We start from the raw sequence: 27136 nt of genomic DNA, 5'->3' as shown, positions 1-27136 counted from the left end.
ATTATTTCTGAGAGTGAGAATAGCATGTGTATGGCCCTGTAGCATGAGGGAACATAGTAAGTACGAGGATTGTAAGACGTATATATATGGTAATGATCATGAAGGTGAACAAGGAGTGATTTGAGGCAACAAGGGTAAGGCCAAATATATAACAGTCAGCATATTACAGCAGGCTGTCCGGCGAGCCGGCCCTCCGCCCGCGCCGCGGGGTGGGCTAGCGCCCCGCGGGGGTCTCGGGCTCCCAGCCCACTGCCCCGCCTCCACGCCACCCGCTAGGCGTCGTCGGGGGACGCCCCTTGCCGAGAGAGACCCTCAATCACAAGTCACCCCGCCCTCCCCACCCTCCTCGCCGTGCCACGCAACCCCGCCCCCGAACCGCCCTCCCGATCTCCCTGAAGTACCCCTCGCCCCTCGCCGGGAAGAAGTGACTCCAGCAGCCGTGGCGGCTCTTTGGGCCCAAGGGGCGGGCGCGGCAGCCATTGGCGGAGGCCGCTGCCTCCGGCTGTCAATCCCGCGGCCCGGCCCCGCCCCACCGGCGGAGCGTGGCAGGACGCAGGGCCGCGGGGGCTGTCGGGACGGCTCCAAGATGGCCGCGCGCTTGGGGTCCGCACCTGCTGGCGGCCTCGAGCCCCGTTAACTGCCACCGCTGCTGACCGGAGCCGCCAGTCGGCCTGGCGACTCCGTGGGCTGTCCCCGCGGGGCGGGAGGCCGCCATGGCGACCCTGGAAAAGCTGGCGAAGGCCTTCGAGTCCCTCAAGTCCTTCCAGCGGCCGCCGCCTCAGCCCCCACAGCCGGCACCGCAGCCGCCGCCGCCTCACCCGGTACCGCCGCCGCCTCAGCCCCGTCAGCCAGCACCACAGCCGCCGTCGCCTCAGCCGGCACCGCCGCCGCCGCCGCTTCAGCCCCCTCAGCCGGCACCGCAGCCGCCGCCGCTTCAGCCCCCTCAGCCGGTACCGCAGCCGCCGCTTCAGCCGGTACCGCCGCCGCTTCAGCCCCCTCAGCCGGCACCGCAGCTGCCGCCGCCTCAGCCGGCACCGCAGCCTCAACCGCCGCCGCCGCCGCCGCCGCCGCCGCCTCAGCCCCCTCAGCCAGCACCGCAGCCGCCGCCGCCTCAGCCCCCTCAGCCGGCACCGCCGCCGCCGCCGCCTCAGCCTCAACCGCCGCCGCCTCAGCCCCCTCAGCCAGCACGGCAGCCGACGCCGCCGCCGCCGCCTCAGCCGGCACCGCAGCCTCAACCGCCGCCGCCGCCTCAGCCCCCTCAGCCAGCACCGCAGCCGACGCCGCCTCAGCCTGTACCGCCGCCGCCTCAGCCCCCTCAGCCGGTACCGCCGCCGCCGCCGGCTCAGCCCCCTCAGCCGGCACCGCAGCCGCAACCGCCGCCGCCTCAGCCCCCTCAGCCGGCACCGCAGCTGCCGCCGCCTCAGCCCCCTCAGCCAGCACGGCAGCCGACGCCGCCGCCGCCGCCTCAGCCCCCTCTGCCAGCACCGCAGCCGCCTCAGCCCCCTCAGCCGGCACCGCAGCCGCCTCAGCCCCCTCAGCCGGCACCGCCGCCGCCGCCGCCTCAGCCCCCTCAGCCGGTACCGCCGCCGCCTCAGCCCCCTTAGCCGGCACCGCCGCCGCCGCCGCCTCAGCCCCCTCAGCCGGCACCGCAGCCTCAACCGCCACCGCCGCCCGTCCACCGTGGGTCAGGAGCCGCTGCACAGACGGTGAGTCCCTGCGGGTCCCTCCCCAGCCCTGCGCGGGTCTCCGTCCCTCCCTCGGCCTCCCCCGAAGGCCCCGAGGCGGTCCGGGCCCCAGGCCTCTGCTTTCCCGGCTGCGAAACTCGGGAAGGAACGGGGCTGTGTTGTGATCCGAGGCCGCGCGTCCCGTTCGGCTTCCTCTGGGCCACTCCCCACCCCTCTCCTTCTCCGGGCCAGGTGTAACATTTTGTCTTCCCTTTTCAACTGAGGGTTTAAAACAGTGTTTCAGATAACTGTCAAAACGCTATGCATGCAAAACCCTAGGTTAACTTAAGGGAAGGAGTAGGAGAGAAGAGGGGAAGGAGCGAAGTTCACTGGTCACTTCTGTGGGGGTGGGTTAGATGGTCACAGTGGTGAACGCTTAACTGCTACATGGCCCCGTGCGCTTACCAACATAGTCGTTACTGTTACTAACCCCGGACAGCACTGGTGTTAAGGAGGCATGACCACGGACCGTGTGCTCATTGAGCTTAATTTTACACAAACTAAGATTTCCACAGAATCAAGACAGGCAGTAAACGCCAGCTGCGGAGGACAGCTTGTGCAGGGTTGGGGAACAGCATGGCATGATCAGAACTTTAGTTTGACTGGCTTGAAATGTAGAGGGAAAGGGAAACTTCACACTGATGAATCAGAGAGGAGATAGCTGTTTTTATTAAACTAAAATGGTTAAATGAGCCTTGTTGGTTAATGATTTGCCTTAGCAATGTGAATTTGGATTTTGCAAGTATTGTATAAGTTCTGTAAGAAGCTTGTTTTAAAATTTCAAAACTCTAAAGATATTAGAAGTTCAGTTTTATTTTATAAGAATTTTTTAAAAAGTGTTTATTTAACTCAATTAGAACTGAGTTCCTTTAACATAGACTTTATTATCTCATGTATTAATACCCTCTAGAGGTACACAATGAAAAATGTGATTTATAAACAGACACATACAGACACAAGGAAAACAGAGTATGTAGCTTCAATAACAGTTTAAGAGAAAAGTCAGAAACGGAAATTTTCCCTGGTCAAAATATCAAAAAAAGCACCTGGGGCTTATATCCTTTAATTGATTTGAGCTCTAAATGGACAAATACACAATTTTTTTTTTAAATTGCTAAGAACAAGATTCTTTTTCACATTGAATAATGATTTTGAAGTTTAAATAAATACCAACAATAGAGCTATGAGGGAGGAAAAATATAAAATACTGATTTTTTTTTTTAATCTCACCGTAAGGTGCATTCTTAAATACATAGGAGAGAACTGTCATGATTTGCGCAACTCGCTTGCAAATAGTTCAACAGTATTAACAATGATTGAATTTAGATGGTGGGCATATGGGAATTTATCATCCTATTAAACAGTTTTCTGTACTTCTGAGACTTAGAATAAAACATTGGAAGGATCCTGTTAGACATAATGCTCTATGTGAAGTAATTTGTTCCCTTTGTGAAATTCTAGGAAGGTTAAATTGCATGTTCATAACATCAAGAAAATCACAAGCATTTACGATGTAATCAGAACTACCTGAGGATATGTGAAACTTGGTGAGTTGGTGGATTTTTTAAAATGTCTTAAAACATTTTGTTTTTACAAAGATTACAGGAGTAAGAGAAGATAAATTTTAATCAACTCTTAATATTTTTTTCCTGGTTGATGTGATATAATTAAATGTGGGGAAAAAAAGGTAAATTCTAAAAGGAGACACTACCTTGATGGTTTTCTATGGAGGAAACTCAAGCAGGAGGAAGTTTAATTTAAAAACATAAATTACTGCTCTTTGTAATACATTCTAAGTTGTCATTCTTTTGAATGCCTTCCTTTCCAAACAGGTGTGTTATTCTGGGAGATCATCAGGACTTCTGGGTATTTGGAGGTACTGACCTAACCAGTGGAACTGCTGATTTATAAGAAGTTGTCCAGAATTTTGGAAAACTGATTAGTAGAGGTAAATAATGTTTCCTTGGCAAGTGATGACAGAAAGTGACTTGAGTGAATTTTCCTTTGTTTTTAGGCAGGTGTACCTAACCATGTATGTTAACAATGATTACAGGCTGGAGACCGAGAAGAACTACCATTTTTGCCAGCTGGGATGCAGAAAAATTTGGACTTCTGGGTTCCACAAATGGGCTGAGGTAACTAAGACAGAAAACGTATCTTCTTGGTCAACATGTATCTCAGGGTAATCACAGATGTGTTCCATTACCTGATACTGTTTTAATTTGGATAAATACTCAAGAAAATTTAAGAAATAGAGTTTGCTTTTGCTTTTATATCAGTTTGGTAAAACAGAACAACCTCTTAATTACTAAGTACAAACCAAGTTTTTCATTATTTTTAAAATACTTTAGTTTCTATTTGTATTTGTTTTGTGATAAGTAAGTAAAATCTGTAAGCTCAGAAAATAGTCAAACCTAGGCAGCTGCTTCTGACAAGTGAATTAGCTTATTGAAAATCTGATATAGATCCTTGGCATTAATTTTCAAGTTTTAACAGTTTCCTTGGATTTCTTCTATCTAGGAAAACAACATGCTCTTTTAAGATGACTATACTCTGATTATAGTCTCTCCTTTATGGATTCCGTACTAAATTGTAACCATAGGTATATTTTACCATTTACAAAAGTGCCTGATTGGGAAGTATAATACAATGATTTTGTAAATTGAATTACTCTAAAATTTCAAGGATTTATTTTTAATTCAATTATGATTAATTTTCATTTGTCACTGGCTCTTAAACCTTTATTTTAAAGTGTCTTTCATAGGCCCCCTTCTTTCGTCTTCTTCCCTTAGGCTCTCTGTCCAGTAACTCTAAGTTCTTACATGTTCATGGTAGGCTTGTGTGTTTTTTTTAAAGGCAGGTGCACCAAAAAGCACTTTCCTGTGACTATCCTCTGTTTTGTTCATCATTTATGAGTCCAAATTTTATAGAATTGATTTGAAGAATGTCATATCTTTCTTATCATTGTGTCTGGTTTTTAAAATGCTTTCCTTCTGACTCATTTCTGCATACTTTAAAATAATAATATGAATTAAATAAGTATGGGAATAAAATCACAGTTACTTGTATCACATTTGATTCCATTTATATTGCAAAGTCTTATTATTATGTTGGTGTTATGAACATGCATTTCATAATACACTTATTTAGATGAATTAGATCTTATTCATTAAGGTCATTTACTTTTAGAAATATGTAATTTCTTGTGAATACATGTATATAGAAATACATGTGTCTTTCTATAATTTAAGCAGCTTAGAATACAGATAAAAAAAATCCAAGATACAAGATAATATGCCTTGCATTAATTTAAATTCATGTGAGTTAAAAGACAATTTGAATATTGTTTCCCATTTTCTACTAGCTTCTTGATCATATTCAGCAGCACATTTACCTTTACATATAGTTAAGGAATCTTTTTTATTTCTACTGTAGCCCTGTCATAATGGAAACTCTGCAGCAGAATCAGCTGTCATCTATCCCGTGTGGCCAAGTGCAGAGGTGAGAATTCTCATTTGTGGGATGACCACTCACAGCTTTAAATGTTTTTACTGTAACTGCTCTTATAAGGTAGCAAGCTAGAGAGAGAGAGAGAGAGAGAGAAACAGAGAGAAGAAAAGAGTTCTCTCCGCATATTCCCATGTGTGTGATGGCATTAGTCTTCTTCTGTATTTTTCTAGAATGTGTGTGCGTGTGTGCATGTATGTGTGAGAGAGAAATGTCTTGTCTTTGTCCTAATAGCCACTCTTCTCTCCCTCTAGTTTTTTCTCTATCCTCCCCTCCTTTCTTTTTCTTTTTCATCAATTTCTTCTCTTTCAAAAAATTCTTGATAAATCAAATTTCCAACTTCCTCACTTTTAATATGGTAAAGTTACTTGGATCCCCAACGTCAAGGGATCTCATACTTTAATGTCTGTAAGGATTGCCAGGGACACCTTTTAAAAGTACAGATTTCCAGGCCTTACTTTGAGCAGTTCTCTTCCAGTAGATCCAGGGTGAGGCTGAGCATCTCCGAGCCTTCCCCCTTCATATTATGGTGCAGGGGATCAGGGGCAGTTTTCCTCTGGGTCTCCGTGCTGTTGCTATGAAAAGTGGCTACAGCATCACTAATATTTTTCTTTCTTGTTTTAATTGCATTAATATTATCAAGCAGTTAATAGCATTTTCTTAAAATTATGGTCAAAGGCATAGGCGTTTGATTTATAATGGTATCTGCAAACCACTCTTTTACTGAATTAATTTGTTTGTTTTGCTTGTATTTCCACAATTGTAAATGCTGTGAGTTAAGTGACTGCTTTTCTTCAACTACAGGAGAATGTGAAAACACTCCAGGAGAGAGAGGTTGCATATATCAATGCAGACTCGTACACAGAAGGTAAATTTTATTTCAGATTGTCATTAAATAGTATACCAGTATTTAAGTCTGTCAACTCCAACTCATAAACTAGGATTATCCTCTTTCTATGAGATGCCTCAATAATACCTCCATTTCTCCATTTTACCAGAGAGAACATTATTATGATTCAAATGAATCAATATGATTCATAACTAAGCTATTGATCCTAATTTCTTTAGTATATTTACCATTGGCCTATCTTGGATTACTACTTAAAACTTTAGTACTTTTGACATTCTTCCTGTGGAGCTATTTTTAAAAGTTGGGGTAAAGTATTTCATACAGAAATAGTTCCTGTATGTATTGGACCAACTCTGAAATAAGCACCCACTACAGACTTCCTTTTGACCCTGACATGTGGCATGTGCATCTGTAGGCTTTCATCATATTATGGTTATTTCTAGGTAAGTGTCACAGGACACATGTTAGTTACTGACATGCTCTAGTCTAAAGTCTTGATATTGAATTGAATGAATGAATAAAAACATGAACATTATGGCCTTACCACTTCCTTTGCCAAAGACCCCTAGGTACTGCTGCCGTAATGAGCAATGGCCCTTACTGTTACTGCAGGAGCTGCGGCCTTAGCAGCAGAGTCCGCCTCTGCAGTCTCCTATCCCGAGTGTGTGCTGCAGCCTCTCTGGCTCCTGAAGAGTTATTTCCACCTTGTGTTTTAGTTTTAGCCAGACTGTTTGTCTGTCTATTTATCTACCTACCTATCTATCTATTCTAAAATCTTATTTATTTTTTTATACTGAAGTACATTTGATTTATAATGTTAGTTTCAGGTGTACAGCAAAGTTACACAGTTATATACATATACATATACATATACATATACATTTTTAGATTCTTTTCCATTATAGGTTATATAAATACTGAATATAATTCCCTGTGCTATACAGTAGGTCCTTGTTGTTTATCTGTTTCATATATAATAGTGTATATCTGTTAATCCTGAACTCCTAACATCTCTCTTCCCTTCCCCCTTTCTCCTTGGGTAACCATAGTTTCTTTTCTATGTCGTGAATCTATTTCTGGTTTGTAAATAAGTTCATTTGTATCACTTTTTTGTTTGTTTACATTCCACATATAAGTGATATAATTTGATATTTGCCTTTCTCTGTCTGACATACTTCACTGAATATGATAATCTGTAGGGTCCACCCTATTTTTAATTCTCCAGGAATGATGCCTTCAATTTGAAATCTGTTATATCTTGTTTATAATTAGAAAATAAAGTTAGAATTAAATACAGGTTTGAAGTCCATTTGGAGGTATTAAAATACTCTCTTATTTATTTTGCAGGCAATTATACCCTCAGAGTTGACTGTACACCTCTTCTTTTCCAGTTGGTATATAAACTGACAAAAGAGGTATGTAAATAGATCTGTCATAATGTTTTCTGATGAGTAGATAAGTCAATAACTTTTGTTTTCTAAATTACTAATATTTAAACTGGTGACAGACATAGCTGATTTGTATAAATAACAAATCAGAACGAGCTTTAATACACTTCTTATGTGACATAACTATGAGAACAGTAGTGCTAGTCTCTGTTCTAATAATAGTTCCTAATAATTGTATACATTTGTTAAAATGTGCAGGGTCTGTTGTTTCATGGGGCAGAGTCTCTTTGATGTAACAGAAAGAATACTGAGCTGGGATGGGGAAGCCTTGGCTGTGAAGATTGCCTTGGCTATTCATTCATTCATTCATTCAGCAAGTATTTATTATGTGGTTACTATGTATCAGGTCCTATGAAATGAATTCTAGCAGCAACAGTGATAAAAGGACAAGGTTACTGAATCCAAATACTTTGTAATCTAGAGAGGCCACAGACCTGTAAATGAGGACTCATACTTCACTTGAATATTGGATACTATATACAGTGGAGAACAAATGCGGAAGAGAGAAGCTAAGACCCTGGGGTAGCTGGTGAGGTTGGAAAGCATTAGAAGGTGTTCACAGAAGGATTAGTGGTTAGGCTGTAAAATGGAAGGATGTGAAAGTGGGGAGAAGGTTTCTCCTCAGAGGACACAAGATCTAATAAAGACATGCATGTGTGAAAGAACATTTCCTGACCTCTGGGTAATGCAATATAACCTAAATGTAAGGTTTTGGTGAAAAAGCTGGTAAGAAACTGACACATAGGCCTAAATGTTCATAAATCTGGTGATGGAGAAATTAAAGAATCTTTAACAATTTTGTACATTATCATTTTTATTCATTAGAAAAATTACTCTGTATCAGTGCAGTGAATAGGTTAAGCTGTAGTAAGCCTAAAAGCAAAATGGAAATAATTCCACATACTTATTTAGCGCACAGGAATTTATAAATACTAGTTATTGATGTAAAAAGTACTCTGAAAATGCTAATGCACTCTGAATCTCTAAAAATTATGTGATCTACTCATTGAGAATATGTGTGCTTCATTTAAATAACCCCCCATTATAGAATTTAACTGTAGAAATGTTTCTTTCAAGTAGGTATCACTTAGATGACAGTGGGAAGTAGATGTCACATCTCTGTGGTCCTGTTTCCCAATCGCCCTTCATCTTGCCCTGTCCTTTTCACTGTTAGTGTCTTTAACATCTCATCCTCCCAAGTGAGCATCCTCCCATGCCCATCACAACTCCCACCATACTGGGAAGCTTAGGTCCTTGATCCTTTTATTGAAATGTCCCATAAAAACATCTTATCTAAAAGCACGCTGTAAAGACAGCCCTTGTTGGGGAATCCTTCTCAGGAGATACATTTACACTCTGTCCTACAGAGGAGGCTCCTGCCTTTATAGGAGGGGTAGTAAGAATTTTAGGACCAAGAAGGAGAAGCTTAGGTCTATCCCCTTTGTACATTTATTTAATAAGTATTAAATGTGTAAGTGGTTACCATAATGACAGGATAAATCAAACAGAGATTCTGGTATTAGTGTGTTACCTGTGTAGCCAGGAGAGACTATGATCAAGAATTTTCAAATCCAAGATAGAGATTAAAATCACCAAAGTGAATATAGATAAAAGTGTGGGAAGCAAAAAATAAATATCTTAGTTTATTATTTTACATGTTGGAATTAAACAGCCTGCTTAATGGGAAATTGCAATTTTTTTTCCAATTTTAAAGCCTCTTTTATGTTAATTTGAATTTAATTTGCATGCCACTTGTATTAGATACAGTATATTTGTCTTTCAGAGTTTTTGTTTTAGGTAGTTTTTTAACAGTTTAACTGGGAAATTAAAATGTATCTTTAGAAGTTACATTATCAGGATGAACTAATTAATTGTCCAGAAGAGAAGAGTGAGATTTTATAATCTTTTTTGATTTGATTGTCAGTGGAGGAATCAGACATCATTCATCTGGAGAAATGCTGTTGGTTGCTGAGGGCTCAATCCCGAACTGGATGATTTGATTTAGAGACATTTGGCCCATTGGCTTCACCACCAATTTGTCCATCTCTGAGAGAAGGTGGGAATCCTTCTATTTTCTACAAATGTTCTTTGGTAAACACGTGAGCCTTTTTCCACCTTTGGAGCCTTGTGTAAGTCGGTTTACCTTTCTGCACCTGAATATTCTCATATATAAAATCAGTTTGACCAAGACAATAATTATGAAACTGTGCTCCAGTGTGGTGCCTCAGCATCTGGTGCAAGGTCAGGGTGGTGGACACTAAATAGGCAAAGCTCTAGCTTCCACAATTGACCTCACCTCTTCCTCAGCTGAGTAGTGTCTATTGTATTTCTTTTATATAGAAGAAGGTTCCACTGCTGTATCCTTCCCCCACCCTTAAAAAATTAAGAAACCACTGGACTAGACCATCTCTAAGGTCCCCACTTAGCTCTAAACTTTTCACTACTATATATATATATATATATATATTAAATGAGGTTTACAAGGAGTAGTTGTGGCTGATAATCACAAAAACTTTATTTGAAATCTGAAAGCTTGGGTTCTGCTTCTGATTCAGACCTTTTTAAAAAAATTTCTTACTTTTAGCAAGTCATTTAACTACTTCTTAGCTTCAATTTTCTGCTCTTTGAGGGCACAGAATTAGATTCTTGAAATAGACAGTCTGTATTCTTCAGGTTTCTAGTGTGTTTTAGTAATATTTGTTAGGGGAGCTAGAACAGACAGGGCTTCCACTTCAGCAGTGCAGTTATGTTTTTACCTTTTTAGAATTAGAGATTGAGAAATCATTTCATTTGAAAACAAACTGATTCCATTTATTTTTTATGAAAAGTTTAAAAACCACAAGATTAGATTATAAGTTGCCCTTTATTTCTGAAATTTAATATATTTATTTATACAGATTAAGTGGTACAATGAAGACTGCAGTACAGAATTTCTTTCTCTTATAATATAGTGTGTTAGTTTTCTTTGCTTCATGAAGGAGTTGTATGAAGCTTGTTAATAACAACACAGTATATCTTTGATAGAGTTCAACTTTTCTTCTTCTTTTTTCTTTTTTCTTCTTAGTCTTTCCAAATTAGGATAATTGTGGTCTCTGACTTTTTTCCAGTTAAATTTTTAAAATATATTTTTATTTTTTACATTCTACAATCTCTTTTGACTTTTGGAATTAATATAAGATAGAGACAGGTAGGCAGACAAAACCAAACACTAAATGATAGTATTTTCTTCTAGGAAGTTAAATTTTGGTTATAATTATTCCAGGGAAAAAAAAAAAAAAACTTCCTAAGACAGTGGAAACTACTGATAACTTTTAAAAACTAAGTCAGTTTATGCGAGTCATGCCTCCTTTCATAAGCATGTCATTATTAACAGGAAGTTTGTTGGCTGTGATTTATTCTGTGTTCCTATTTTACAGGTTTATTTAATGCTTTTGGTGAAAATCATGACAGCCACATAGATTTTAAGGAGATATCCTGTGGGTTATCAGCTTGTTGCAGAGGACCTCTAGCTGAAAGACAGAAATGTAAGTGTGTTAAACATCACAAAATTTGGAAGCTATACAGAGAAAAAAATTAGCATCCATTCATGTAAAAAATCATCTGATTAAGGCTTGAATTTTCATCCCTTTGGCAAATAGCAATCTCTTGCTGAGGTTTTACTGAGGTCAGTGTAAAGGTTCAATCATCTATTCTTTTTTACTGTGGAGTAATTTAAGATCTTTGTTATTAATAATGGTTGATTTTCCAGATGAATGTACAATTCATGATAAATGAACTACATCATTCATGATGTGTTTGAAAATGTTAAGCATATAGAAAATATTTTCTGGTAGTCTATATAGAAAATTTGTCTTGCTTAACTTGAATTCCAACTTATTTTCTAGCACTGTGTATATTGATATTAGCAAAATTAAATTTATGATAAAACAATTTTATTAAATACTAAATTTATCTTTTAAACCTAGCTAAAATATTATAGCGTAATTTATAAGCATATTACATTAATAAATCTTAACCATATTTGGTTAGGAAAATGCAGCAGTTTACATTTAATTGGAACCTAATTCTTATATATTCACTAGGGTCATTATCTCTGCATATTTCTAAAATACAGCTTCACAAATACTGCGTATTTTGGGTATGATACTTATTAGTTCAATATTCTTTTGTAATGTTGTACTGTGATGCACTCAGTTGATTTAATAGCATAATTGTTACACGGGTGTGTGAAGTAGATAATTATTTAATCTTAAAACTTTAGATTTCTGTTATCTTCCCTGATAGTATACCATTACTCTAACCTGGCTTTATGATAGATTATTTGTTCACATTAAAGTTCTGGTATTAAAGAGGCTGAAGTCTTTGTTTCTCAATTGAGGTTAATTATTGTCTTAAATTTTTTTTTTAATTTATTTTTTGCCAGTGGACTAGTGGAAGTTAACCAACTAGACTAACTAGCAATTTTGCTGATATTGATGTTATTTAGCAAAGTGCTGATATTTTGGATTTTTAGCTTGTTGTATATAAACTTCATTGAAGATTTGAGATTGTTCTTAGGCAAAAATATTGGGTGCACATTAATTACACTGGAGAGGCAAAATCTTTATACAGTCATCTCTCATTATCTGCTGAGGATTGGTTCTGAGACCCCCTCAGATACCAAATCCATGGATGCTCAAGTCCTTATGTAAAATGGCATAGTATTTGCATATAACCTATGCACATCCTCCTGTATACTTTCAATCATCTCTAGGTTACTTGTAATACCTAATACAATGTAATTATTTGTAAATACAATGTAAATGATATGTAAATAGTTGTCAGTGAATAGCAAATTCAAGTTTTGCTTTTGAGAACTTTCTGGGAAAATTTATATATATATATATATATATAATTTTTGATCTATTGTTTATACCTGTGAATGCAGAACCAATGGATACAGGGGGCTGACTGTACCAGCTTTTTGTTGATTCTTAATATAGATGGAATATTTTCAACATTGTAAGAATCAACTCTGAAGTGATCAGATTTAAATATTAGAAATTAATTTAAAAGCTTGAATTACCTTCTCAAAATCTGTGAGATATTGTATAGTAACTTGGCCCTTCTTTTTCAGTTTGCAAGAAATTTAACTTTAGATTTAGGTGAAGGATAGAGTTCTCTAAGCTGGCTAATGATATAAGGAGAGAGACTTGTTAAGTGTACAGGAATTCCTACAAGTTCAAAGGACTTTAATGACACAATCTCCTCCAAATAAGAACTTAATCCAGAATGTAATTGTTTGAGGAACTAAGTAATTTTACTAGGGCAGCTTGTAATAAAATGTATTATACTTCAGAATATGAAAGTAATTTCCCTCCATAAGAGTTTCTTTTCTTTAGTTTGCTTCAAGGTATTTGATGTTGACGGTGATGGAGTTCTCTCTAGGGTTGAACTGAGAGACACGTGGTTGCACATTTAGAGGTCTGGAAGGACAACTGCACCGATGATACCCTGGTAAAGTCTGATTGTATACATCTTCTTGAATGTAAACTTCCAACAGGAACATAGAGTGAAGAATTTTTTAAAAGAGGTTGAGAAAAAGATTTCTTACTACTTCTAGGTTCTATATTATGCTACTCAAAATATTCATAGCCAAAGATGCAAAATTGGGAAGAGAATTTGCCTTAGAAAATTTAATAAGCTGAATGTATTATATTAAAAAAATGAAACCACTGGAAAATTGTCATAAATTTTTAAGGCAAACAAGCAATCTATTTCTGTAATTAAAAAAAGAAAAAAAAAGTTGACCGAAAATACTTTATACTTCAGCTACTGGCTAATAAAAATGATACCTTCTCTATCCTAACTACTGATTTGGGTTTCTGGTTTTAAAGGAATTACATGTGGATGTATCCAACATTGTAGAAGATACATAGAATGCACATGACACCACAAAGGTGAGTCTAGCAGAGACTAATTTATTCTTTTCTAAAAATACATTATATTCTGAATTGTTATACATACCTTACATGTACATACTTGAATCTCTTCTACATCATCCCTGCTAAAAGCTTATTTGGACCTGTGGTTACAATTCCTCCAAGTTGTCCCTAAGGAAATCCCATTCCACCTTTAAACAACTCCATTAAGTGTTATTTACATAAAAACATTATATTTTATAAGCTAGGCATTTTATAAAAATTAAGTAGAGACAGCCCTTGCCATCTGTAGTTTATAATCTTTACTTCTCCCATTTTATTACATTATGGTAAGACAAAGCTTATATTGAGCAAAAGAAGCCATAGAATAAAAGAACACATTGTACAATTCAATTTATATGAAGTTCTAGAACAGAGACAACTCATGTTAATAAATGTTACAATAGTGATTTTGGAGATGGGTGATTTAACTGGGAAGGACCATAGGATATCTGGGATGATGGGAATTATTTTTTATCTCAATCTGGGTGGTGTATATAGTTTTAAATTTTTTTTTTCAATAATATTGGTGAGGGTCTGTTCTAAGTTTTTCAATAGCAGCCAGAATAAGTGTATAATAGCAGAAACAAACATGTACTTTACTAAGAATAAAGCCTTGAATTTTTTTTTAGTTTCACAACATTTATTAAAGATATTATAATAGGTTTGCCTTAATGTCTATGTATCCCTGTGAAACTGAAGATAATCCATATATGTGAGACACATATGAGTTAATTTGACCCTTTCTATTCAAATGTTGACATGTACCAAGTAGCAGATGGTAGGATGTAGACCATAGTGGTCTTATACAGGCTTAGAAAAATAAGTAACTTTTTTTTTCAATCACAAATCCAGAAGAAATCATCATAGTCTTATTAACTGACACTCAACAGAAATAAATAATAGAAATGAATTTTTCTGGGCTTGATCTTTGTTTGGCAATTCAGATAACTGTCTTCATTTACTTTTCTGCCCAAAACTAAGGTAGCCATTCTGTTTGGTATATATGAATACAGAAACATAGGAAAGTTTCTGTTAGGAAATACCTTATGTAGAGATACAATTTCCATTGCCTTTTTTCTGGGTGTTTGATAAGTATGGAAGTTATCATCGCTGTCTATTTTTATGTAAGACCGTGTTTCTTCTTATGGCTGTACTTTTGAACATTAAAAAAAAAGATCATTTAGCTGCTCCATCTCCGTGTAACCATAATAATGAAATGGTAAAAATTTAGAATAGAATTTGGATCTTTCAAACAAACCTATTACCTATATTCACTGGTGACTAGACTGTGACAATATTACCCATTATTTTGTACCATTACATTGGTATTAATATACTTTTATGGAAGTTGCATCATGAAAGCCAATAATTACCATCATAGTGCTTTAAAATCTTTTCTTATAATAAATGGTATTATATATTGATTGAATACATGAATATCATTAATAATAAATATTAAATATCATTAAATAATAAATCATTAGATAATAAAAATATAATTAAGTAATAAAAGCTAAGAACATTATTATTCATCTAGGATTGTTAAGGTGATTGTTCAAAACATGAAGTAAGAAGCATTTGGTTATATTTTTGCCTGCCAAGAAATATTGTCTACTGTATATAAATGTAATTTTTGGTACACTTTGACACCAAAAAAAAAAAATACTGCTTTATTCAACTTGTGAAAGTAATGTTAAATTTTATTTTGAGGAAATGTTAATATAGATACTCATTTATTATATATATTTAGTTCTTTTAAATCTCTTAAGAAGTCTAATAATATTGCCAGATGTTTTAAAGAAGATCTTAGAAAATTGTTAGGGTCAAAGGGCATAATCCATAGAGTTTGGAAAGATGCTTTCAAAGTTAGTAAATAGTCCTTTTTCTCTAACCAGAACCTTTTGTGGGTTCTGTTAGTAAACTTCACCTTGAACCAGAAGATACTGTGAGTTATTTCCCAGGTCTTACTGGAGGAAGAAGATTTTTGGTGATAAATTGCCCACGTTGTGACTGACTACTTCAGAGTTTGGTTACTTTTGAACTTATTCTTGCTGGCCTACTTTCAGATGAACACATAGCATCTACATTAAATCATTAGTATTCTTTCAGACAAATGACCATTGCAAGTTTAATAAAACAGATTTTATTCAAATAATATAAGAAGATGAAGATTTAAGATATTCTTAAATATTGTTTCTCTTTCAGAATGGCCATCTTAACTCTAGAGGAATATCATATCTGGAGTGTGAAAAATGTTCTTGCCAATGAGTTTTTGAATCTACTTTTCCAGGTATGTTTAAGGTAAATGACAGAGACCGAGGGCAGTGGTACCAGTAGTTCTACATCTTTTCCATTATGTAGTAGTTAGACAACTAGACTACAAAACCATATATTGTCAAAAGAACTGCATTAACCTGTACACCACCTGCAGATGGTAAGTTAGAGCGTGCATGCTTCTCAGAGTCACAATGTGCATGATAGGAAAGTAGAGTATAGCTGATAATGTTTATCTTAATAACTCATGATAGAGCAGATTGTAGACACATAGAAAAGAATTTAAAATGTAAAAGCCATTATAATTTGCTATTTTTCTTTACTTTTTTTTTTTTTAAGACCCTTCCTAACAAGTAAGGCAGTGTGGACAGAGACATAGATCATAAGTCGGCAGCTGTAAATTTTTCACAAAGTATACAATCTTTACAGTTAGGAGGTTATTTTAGATGCAAATCTGTTTCTTAATTTTCTTTTATTCTTTCTTTCTTTCTTTTTTTTTTTCTTTTTTTTAATTTAATTCTTTAGAAGGTCCAAAAAAGATTGAAGGAGAAAGGAGGAAAAAAAGCTGTCAGAGGTGAACATGAAATCATAAAACTTGCCAGATTTTAACTATTTTCCAGTTAAAGTAGTTCTCTTTGCTCCAATTTAAAGAAACAACTTATAGTTTCCCATTTTTTCATAGTTCTTCATAAATATATGTTGATTTAATAGTATTTTACAGGGTGTGAGTAGGGACAGACTGGAAGTTCAAGATTTGTAAATACTGACAGGTATATATAGAATAGATAAACAAGTTTATACTGTATAGCACAGGGAAATATATTCAAAATTTTGTAGTAGCTCATGGGGAAAAATATGAAAACAAATATACGTATATTCATAAAGTACTGAAAAATTGTGCTGTACACCAGAAATTGACACAACATTGTAAACGGACTATAACTCAGTAAAAAAATAAAAATAAGATGAAACTGTTAGAACACTATAAAAAAGTAGTATTTTAGATTTTTCTTATTTTATTCTCCTTTTCTTATAAAAGCACCCCTATGAAGTTCAATAAGGCTTGATATCTTTATATCTATCATGATTCTCCATTGTAAATACAGAGTAACCTGCCTGTGACACAGCTGTGTTAGAATAAATGAAAATTGAACTCTTCCTGACAGCTAATAATTAATGTATATTTAAAGCATATGAAATCTGATAAGTCTATGATACCTATTTAAATCAATCAGTTGCTCCACTGTCAGTTATCAGCCAGGATCTAAGTTGATGTCTTTATAAAATATAAATACATATAAAAATAATATAAAACTACTATAAACAGAAATGACTTGCTTAGTAATATGGAAATTAAGCAGCTATTTTTATCTCATTTAAAATGATGTCCTCAATTACTTTAAGTTATCATTAATTATATAAACATTTTGACCACTTAAGTTTGTGTCTGAGTCACCTTGCAGCTCTTACATAGCAAAGCATTTTGAACTTTTATATTGCCTTTCCTATTTTCTCATGTTATTCATAGGCTTGCATAGGCACTATTTTTTCTAGGACTCTGTAAACAGATGTATGCCTGAGATTTTCTTTTGTGTCTGTGTTTCTAGCATTATATTACTGACAGATTTTTTTGTTGGTTATCAATCTAATTTTTTTTCTTGGTATATATAGTCCTTTCAGCCCTTTCAAATATATATATATGTAGTCAGTTTACAATGTGTCAATTTCTGGTGTACAGCACAATGCTTCAGTCATACATGAACATACATATATTAATTTTCATACTCTTTTTCACCATAAGTTACTACAAAACAGTATTGGATATAGTTCCTTGTGCTATACAGTATGAACTTGTTTATAAATTGGGAGTTTGAGATTTGCAGGTACTAAATATTAACATTACATTTTATGATGCTTACTTTATCCCATATTCAGACATGCTTTTAAAACTTAATTTTCACTTAATATATAAGTAATCAGACTTACTCTAAATTGTTTTATTTTCTGTCTGTTTCTAAAATAGAATTAGCTAGTAAATTCAGTGATAAAAGCTTGAATTATACTTTTATTTTATTTGCCAAGATCCCATTCCTGGCTGACCATTTTGGGTATTTAAGTATAAAGTAAGTAAATGTCAGTAGAATTAGGAAACCATTCCTGTGGTAATATTGTTTTCAGTCCTTTCAAATAAACTCAGTGCCCAATATTTTGCAGAGGAAGCACTCTAAACATGATCAGGATCTTCTATCTTGTACGTTTGTCAGAAAGCGTCAAATGTTAAACAGTTTGATAAACAGAATAGTGCACCACACTGACCCCTACCTATATCCATGCTCTAATCCTGAAATCTGTGAATATGTTATTTTACATGGCAAAGGGGATTTTGCAGATGTATCAGGTTAAGGACTCTGAGACAGGGAGATTAGCCTGGATTATCTACATGGGCCTAGTCTAACAACAGGAGTCCTTAAAAATTGAAAATCTTTCCCAGCTGTGGTCAGAAAGATATGACTTTGGAAGAAGGATTAGAAAGCTGTAAAGCTGTTAGCTTTGAAGATAGAGGAAGGGCCATGGGTAAAGAAATGTGGGTGAACTCTAGAAGCTGGAAAAGACAAGGAAATATATTCTTCCTTTGACCTACAGAAGGGCATACAGCCCTGCTGACATCTTGATTTTTAGCCAAATGATACCTGTTCCTGACTTGACCTACAGAACCATAAAATAATAAGCTTGTGTTGCTTTAAGCTGCAAAATTTGTGATAATTTGTTACAGCAGTGATAAAAATAAATATAGGGGAGGTAATCCAACTTTATGGATTGGAGGGCTCAGCATTTTAAAGATGTCAGTTCCCCTTCAACTGATTCAAAGTTTTATATGTGCACATCAAAATCCCCAACAGTTAATTGTTGTTACTGTTTTTTTGTAGAACTTGACGAGCTGATTCTAAATACATAGAGAAGCGTGAAGGGCCAACAATAGCCAAGATGATATTAAAGAACAATGTTAAAGGACTTATAAAACAATATTAAGTCTATGTGATAACTACCTAAAGTTAGACATATAGACCAATGGAACAGCATTGAATTAAACCCTGTACCATACATGAACAGTAACTTTAGATAGATTATAAATCTAATATATTTGAAACATAAAGCAAAGCATCTGGGGGAGGGTAAAGCTCAGGTGGAATGTGTGCTTAGCATGCATAAGGTCTTGGGTTCAACTCCCAGTACCTCCATAAAAATAAATAACCTAATCCCCCACCAAAATAAAGCATCTAGAAAATAGTGAAGGAGATATTTTAATGACTTTGAAGTGGCAAAGATTTCTTAAACCAGACAAAGCATGAAACATAAAAGAAGAGTTTTAAGTTGGACTTCAGTAAAATTAAGAATTATTTTTATCAAGAGATACCATTAAGAAAGTGAAAAGCTAAGCCACACGGTGGGAAAATATATTTACTATACCTATATCCAACAAAAGACTTGTATCTAGGGCATATAAAGAACAAAAACCAGTGGAGAAAAAGGCAGAACCTCAATATTAAAATATGGAAAATAATTGAACAGGTGCTTCACAAACACACAAAAAAATCCACATAAGCTATGAAAAGGGGCTGATCTCTTTAGTAATAATGGAAATACATACTAAAACCACACTTGGAACACCATTAGACATCCACTACAATAGTTAGTTGTTAAGTGATATGAAGCATTGGTGAGGGCAACAAGCAATGGGGACTCTTACACATGGCCAGGGGGAATATAGATTCTTACATATACTTTGGAAATAGGCTTTTTGAATGAAAGTTATATATGTGTGTGTGTGTGTGTATATATGTACACACACACACATACACATACACACACACCCACACCCTATTACCAAGGGTAACCCATGTGTGTACCCTTCAGAAACTTCTACATCTGAGCACCAAAGGACATCCAGAAAATTCTCATAATCACTATTTGTTATACCCCCAAATAGAAAATGACCCAAACACTTGTCAACAATAAATACATAACCATAAGTGGTGGCACATGCATACAAGTTGTATACTTTAAAGCAATAAAAAAATATACTAGTTTACAGAAAACACTAGTGGATGAATCTTACATAATGTTGAGTGGAAAGTACGGGACCAAAAATTTCAAAAGCAAAAAAACCAATCCATGGTGGCTGAATTTAGGATGGTGAGTCCATCAAAGGGGTGCCGTAGTAACTGGGAAGAAACCCAAAGTGGAACAGCAATGTCCTGTTTCTTGACTGGATGAAGGTTACATAGATGTGTTTACTTTGTGAAAAATCACTGAGCTGTATATTTAAGATGTGTTCACATTTAAGCATGTATAGTATATTTGCATTTTTTAAAAAAAAGTTTGCTTGCAAAAAAAGATATCCAAAGCCCAAGTATTTATCAGTAGGAGAATGGATAAAACAAATGATAGTATATTCAAACAATGAAATACTACTCAACAATAAAAAAGAATCAACTACTGATACAAGGATGAACCTCAAAAGCCTAATTTATACATTTCATTGTCAGGTAAATTTTAACTCAGAAGGTAAACAAAACTGTAAACAGGCATGTGCCCTGGGGGGAGGGGTGCTGTAGTCTTTGTCTCCTCAGACCTGTGCCATTACTGGCACATCTCGCAAGAAGAGAGGCAGGGCTCAGCCACAGCTACCATCTCCTCCTGTGCATAGTGCCTGGGCGGGGGCGGGGCTGAGGCCTGAATCTGCACGTGGGGGCTCCACAACCTCCTAGGCAGGACTGAGACTTGTTTATAGCCCGAGGCAGAGATGATCTTTCTACCCTGACACCTCAGAGAACTTGTGCTGCCAAGAGAAACAAGGAGCTCAGATTTGGCACAGAGCATAGTTGGGGCTGTTCCGCAGTCTTCCCCGAGCCCACCTACAGACCGCCTACCCGAGGCAGAGCAGGCAGCTGCACAGAGCAGCAGAGTGACCAGCACGAGGAGAGGGCAGGTGGGCAGCCACCCACCTTCCTGGCAGGAACACAGCACCTGAACACGGTGCTGGGACGGGGTGTGATCTGCCCACCTGCCTCCCCCTGATCACAGCATCTGACTGTGGCATCAGGAGGGGGAGTGACCTGCCCGCCCACCGGGTAAGAGCTCAGCTCCTGACCTAGTGTTAGGAGGGGACACAATCTGCTAGCCAACAGCCACTGAGAGCAGCACAGATGAGGGCGCCAACAGAAGGCCTATGAAACAGCAAGCTGAGTTCGCGAAGCAGGGCGAAGACACAAAGACCTCTCGATCAAATCATTAAGGGCACACCATCTCCAGGTTAAGTAGGTAACTGATACTCCTTAAGCCACGGTGCCAGAGAGATATGAGCAATGTGAAGAAGCAGAGAAACCACTCCCAATTAAAAGATCAAGAGAAATCCCCTGAAAGCATTATCAAGGAAAAAGACATTGATGGCCTACTAGATCAAGGTTTCAAAAAAAGAGTGATCAAAGTACTGAAGGAACTAAAAAAAATAGTGTTTAGGGATATAAAATATGTCAAAAATGAAATAGAAACTATAAAGAAGAACCAAGTAGAATTAGTAAACTCATTGTCTGAGATGAGAGCTGACCTAAAGGCTGTGCAAAGCAGACTAGAAAATACAGAAGAACAAATATGTGATCTAGAAGACAGGACAACAGGAAGCACCCAATCAGAACAGCTGAGAGAAAAACAAATAAAAAACAATGAAAACAATATACGGGACCTATGGTGTAATATAAAGTGTGCCAATCTATGCATAATAGGATTTCCAGAAGGGGAAAAAGAACAAAGGGGATTGAAAAGGTATGGGAAGGACTCATGACTGAAAACTTCCCAGACCTAAAGAAGGAATCATATCCAAGCACAGGAGGCTCAGAAGTTCCCAAACAGGAAGAACCCAAACATACCCACACCAAGGCATATCCTAATCAAGATAGCCAGAGTCAAGGATAAAGAAATGATCCTAAAGGAAGCGAGAGAAAAACAAAGAGTGAGTTACAAGGGAACACCCATAAGGTTTTCAGCTGATTTCTCTACACTATTTACAACAGCTAAGACATGGAAACAGTCTAAAATGTCCATCAACAGATGACTGGATAAAGATGTGGGATATTTATATGATGGGATACTATTCAGCCACAAAAACTGACAACATAACGCCATTTGCAGAGACATGGATGCACCTGGAGAATGTTATTCTAGGTGGAGCAGAACAGAAAGAGAAAGAGGAATACCATATGAGATCACTCATGTGTGGAAACTTAAATATATGCAAGATCTTGTGGTAACTCACAGCAAAAAAAAAAAAAAGTGACAATGAATGTATGTACGTTCATGTATAACTGAAAAATTGTGCTCTACACTGGAATTTGTCATAACATTGTAAAATGACTATTCCTCAATAAAAAATGTTTAAAAATAATTAAAATAAAAGATAACCTTTAAAATATTGTATAATGAGAGGTGTGATGTTCTAGTATCTGTTCTAAGAAGTACGTTAGACACACATAAGAATAACCAATGGTCAGAAAGATCACATGTTACCAGCTACCACCCCATGCAAATTAATGGCATTTAGGAGATATTCATATATGTGTGTACATATGTAAAATATGTATTAGTATATATGTAAATCAAATAAAATATTATAATCTAATGTAAAATCATATCAGCAAAAGCACTGTGCTGACATAAGTATCTTGGTGTAAATAGATTACAATTTTTTATTGAGTTGTCATAATAGGAATATTGTGAACCAAGTGGAAGTTGTAAAAAAAAAGTCATCCAAAAAAAAAAAAAATCCTGACTACATGAAAAGATGCACAGTTACTATAAGGGCTCTCCCCTTATTTACTATCAGAGTGAGAAAGTCTCTTGGAATAAGTTAGGAGAATTAAAAACTCTTAACAAGACACAAAAATGCACTCTCTGTTAAAGAAAATAAACCAAAAGAAAAAACAAATGAATGGACAATTAAGATCCTACAGATAAAAATACCAATTTTTATGGGAAATATAGCCTTAAAATAAAAAATGAGATTATATTCTAATTTCACCTTTTGAATAAAGATATACAAAATTTAGCTGAATACCTTCGTATTTTGCACTTACGAAGAAAAAATGTATTTGCAATGAAAAAACAGCCATTATCCTGCCTTTTGAGTATTCTAAAGTTTTAGGTTTGAATATATTTCATCTTAAATGGTCTTAAGCACTATGCAGTGGTTGGTGTTTTAAAAATACCACTGTGTGTGGAACTTCTAAAAGTGATTCAAAAAATTTATATTTTTGTAATAATTTAGTAATGGCCCGGATATTATTTTTAACAGGACTACTCACCATGGAATGGTGCAAGATTTTTTCGATGAGTTTATATTCACACATGTTGAAGATTGTCACTATATTATGAGAAAATGTCAACCATGGCAGTATTTTGACTTGAAAACGAGACAAGCTGAGAAGCATATTTTAAGTATAAAATAAATGATTGCATGCCTTTAAAGACAAGAAAGTAAAAGCATGATAAACTCTGACTTTGACACACTTAAAATATAAAAATTAACATAATGTGATTTACACACTTCTCTTTAACTCTTTCAGTACTTTCTCAGCCCCTTTCCCATTACACCTGCGTCCCCGCTCCTGACCCGCGGTGTACACACCCCCGATCACACGGGGGAGCGGGGACCCGGGCAGTGAGGACCAGGGACGAGGACACTCACCCGCTCCCGGCGGGCGAGAATAGTCGAAGCGGGCCCGCCAGCACACCCGTCCCCTCCTGCCCAGCCGGCCGGGGCCCTAGCTCGGTCAGGTCCACACACACCCCGGCAGGAAGCGGGCGCAGGCAGTGGGAAACCGGAGTAACTTCAGACAGCGGGCGGGGAGCGTCCTCCTCCCGCGGACACGCAGGCAGCGCTGTCCTGGGGCCTCCATGGCGCCGCCCGCTCAGTGCTGAGGAAAACAAGCTCCGCCCCCAGGGAAGATGCTGGCTGCTGACGCGGACTGCGCATGCGCACCGCCACCTAAGACACGCTGGCTTCGCGCGCCCCCTGCAGGTCCTCGAGGTCGGTGCAGTATACTCAGAACTCACTGTAGAACACATGACCCCTCCCAGCCAGGATGCTAAATCACTGGAAATCTCAGTGCCCTGGCCTATTTGTTGGTGGCACTGGCGATGCGCTCATCCAGCCACGCCTGCTCTCTTGCCTGGCACATGCCTCAGTCTTTGGAATCCCGCCTGAATCAGATTCTGTTCTGGAGGAAGGACAGGTGCAGAAGAATCTCAAAATTCCAGACTTAGAAGATGATCAGGAACCCAAACTCAACTCTGTCAACTCCCTGGGGTCCCCTGAGGAGTGTAGTTTTCTCAGAACCATCTGCCCTGTGTCAGGAGCAGACCAAGCCTCAGGTAGCTTAGAGAGGCTATCATGCAGCACATGCTTTGGACGGTTCTCAGTTCTGACCTGCATGATCTTGAGACCCTTCTGTAACTCCTAACACTGTTTTCTCATACCTATAGTGATGGTTATTGACGACTGAGTTAATCCTCTTATAATGCTGAGGTGCTATTGTTCCTTGGAAAACAGAATATTTTGAAGGGATCAACTGTTTATCACTTCCCCCTAATTAAGTGTGTTTTTAAAATTAGAAATGTTTCAGGGGGCACTCAGGTCCTCCTCTTGCACCAGTTCCTGGTGTTGGCAGTTTCTGCTCTGAGCTCCAGATCCTGATCCTGCCGGTGGTCTATGGTGATTCCAGTGTGTGCATGCTCTTCCTTGTGCACCGGTGTGGAAAGGAGACAGCCCTTCCCCTACATGAGGCTGCAACATTCTGACACTCAAAGCAGGCACAATGAAGAATCAGCTAGAGCCCCCGGTACCAGCTGTCCCAGGTAGAAACATCACCTTCACCACAGTGTTCCTGTGCTCCTATCAGGCCTTCACTACTCCCAGCAGGCCATGCATGAGCAGTGTGACAGGTGACTGCCTGTCCCAGCACAGCATGGTGGTGATGATCCCACCTTATCTGTTTGTCTTTGGAGTGTCCCCACACCTCTCTGAGCTTCACTTTGCTCTTCTCACAGGCAGGGTTGTACAGGCATGAACCTCACAGTGTTATGATAGGTAGTCATGGTAGCTGCTCACCCAGTGGCAGGCTCTGCCGAGAAGGCTGCTGGGAGTGCTGTGTGTCTTCACACTTGTCCTTCACTCTCCCCAATGAAAACACTCTTGGCCTTATCCTTCCCTGGCCTGTGGCCTTTCTGTGTTTGCAAAAGAACATGGAAACAATCTGCAAAGAAGTTTTGAGGTTCTGTCCATCTGGTCCAGGAAATGCTGACTCTGCTAGATGTGCTGTTGGGTGGGCTCTCATGGGAGAGGCTTGGGCAGGACTTCCCTTGGCAATAAGCTGCCCCACCCAGGCCTTTCCATGATCCAGAATCCTGGGACCAGGGTGCAAATCCCCAGCTCCCCACTTGTCAACAATGTGACCTGGGCAACTTTCTCAAACCCAAGCTTTGTCCACCCAAGGTCATCAGAGATGGGGGATAACAGGATGTCCTGCACAGTGTGTCTGTGCAGATTAAGTGAGGTAGAACAGACAGAAGTGGTGGGGCCTTGCCCATTGGTTGGCAGAAGGGAGCTCACCATGTGCAGCAATTTCCGCGGGTCACCCAGCAATCTGCCCAGAGGCTTAGCCACTCCATCACTATCATGTGTCTGAAGTCCACTTAACCACATGGGAGAGAAACAAACACATATTCTGAGTGTAGCTGCCACAGGGAAAAGTGTATCTGAGCGGGGAGTAATACCAGAGGGTGATCAGGATGGTGGAAGATGCCCCCTGGGGTTGAGCAGAGTGGAGCTGCCCTCTGGAGCCTGGGGTTAGTGAGGATGGGCTTGTAGAAATGCCTCTCTCCTTTACCCATCAATGCTAGGTCCTGCGGGTACTGAGTCCCACAATCGGTGTGCTGCTAGTGCCCTCAGCACAGAGAAAAACCCAGGGGTTCCCACAAGGCTTCGGCCACGTCCTCTGCTTCCTGAACTCCCATTCTGGTGACCCCACCTGGGATGCAGACATGAGGTGAGGCAGGGGCTTGTGCTGTCAACACCACTGCTCTATCCTGGGAATCTGACACACAGTAGGTGCTCGGTAAGTCATTGTTGAATGAACAGCAATACTGGGCCAAGTTTCTGTGGGTGTCTGTGCCCCCAGATCAGGGACCCCTCAGGGCCCACCTCACAAGTGACATGAAAATAATAATGCCACCAGGAGCAATAACAGTTCCTCAGAATAAGTGGGCTTTTCCAAGCACACTCCACCTGTTGCAAAGGCCTCCCAGCAGGGAAGTGGGCTGTCAGGGGCAACACTGCACTCTCCACTGTAACAAGGAGAAAGCCAAGGGCCACAGAGAGGAGTGCCTTTCCAGTGTCACTGCTCACTTTCCCACCTTTTGGGAGACTGGGAGGCTTTTCTACTACATTCTGGCTCTGAAGCCCCAATACTGTTTGGACATGCCTCCCTCCCTTGAGCAGGGAACCACTAAGTGACCTGTCACTTGTCACCAAGCAGACAGGCTCATTTCAGCTCATTGTGCCACCTGCAGGTTGTACTAGTAGCAGGATCCTCTGGGAGACATCACACTCTCCCAACCTGAAAACAGGTGAACAGCTCACAGGTTTCCTGGAGAGGATGGTCACATGGCCTTGATCTGGCCAATCAGCATTTTCCATCCTCCCTGGCCACGGTGATTGGCTCAGGGCTGGGCACCAGCCCTATCAGGCTCCACGGAGGTCAGGCCTACTTACTGGAATCCTGGGAGCAGAGAAGTTCTATTTCAGTTGGGAGTTGAGGGGTGATGATGTCAGCCTGTGGCAGTTGGTGACTATCTTGCTCTCATAAAGGCAGAGCCATGTGAAGATGACACCAGTGGCAGAGCCAAGAGGTGGGGAAGGATGACTTCTGCTGATGTCACTGAGCACCAGGTACAGCCCTGCCTGAAGCTATCTCCCTTTGGATGTCTCAGTTAGGTAAGTCATTCTCTCCTGCCCTGTTTGCTTCTTTAAGCCACTTTGGTTTTCTGTCACTGGTTTTAAGAAAAAGTTTGACTATTCCTTCAAGCTGGCTAAATGGTGACCCTGGAACTCAAACAGTGTGGTGACAGGCAACAATGTGGCTAATAGACTCCAGAGGCCTCTGTTCAAACAGGGGATTGTAAATGACAAGGGAGAGTACACATGGCCTCAGTGAACAGATTTGCTAGTTGTAGATCGCAGTTCCTGGATATTAGAGTGCATGCACTCAGCCAAGCCTCAACTCTGCTCTCACACCTGCTAACTCATACATCTCCTCT

The 27136-nt window shown here is 39.3% G+C and overlaps 2 long non-coding RNA genes across 2 annotated transcripts in view; one reads left to right on the top strand and one right to left on the bottom strand.

Moving 5' to 3' along the window:
- LOC141575057 (uncharacterized) overlaps positions 1–23627 on the bottom strand; it is a 56716-nt gene extending 33089 nt beyond the window's left edge. Inside the window, exon 1 of the long non-coding RNA XR_012502336.1 lies at positions 23508–23627. This is a non-coding gene — a long non-coding RNA (uncharacterized LOC141575057). The remainder of the gene's footprint in view (positions 1–23507) is intronic.
- Positions 23628–24197: 570 nt separating this feature from the next.
- The window catches only part of LOC141575056 (uncharacterized), a 28900-nt gene continuing 25961 nt past the window's right edge, over positions 24198–27136 (top strand). Inside the window, exon 1 of the long non-coding RNA XR_012502335.1 lies at positions 24198–26813. This is a non-coding gene — a long non-coding RNA (uncharacterized LOC141575056). The remainder of the gene's footprint in view (positions 26814–27136) is intronic.

Source organism: Camelus bactrianus, chromosome 25 (assembly GCF_048773025.1).
Source record: "Camelus bactrianus isolate YW-2024 breed Bactrian camel chromosome 25, ASM4877302v1, whole genome shotgun sequence".
Lineage (NCBI taxonomy): Eukaryota > Metazoa > Chordata > Mammalia > Artiodactyla > Camelidae > Camelus > Camelus bactrianus.
The sequence above is the reverse complement of the archived record's forward strand: the minus strand, read 5'-3'. Positions and strand labels throughout refer to the sequence as shown.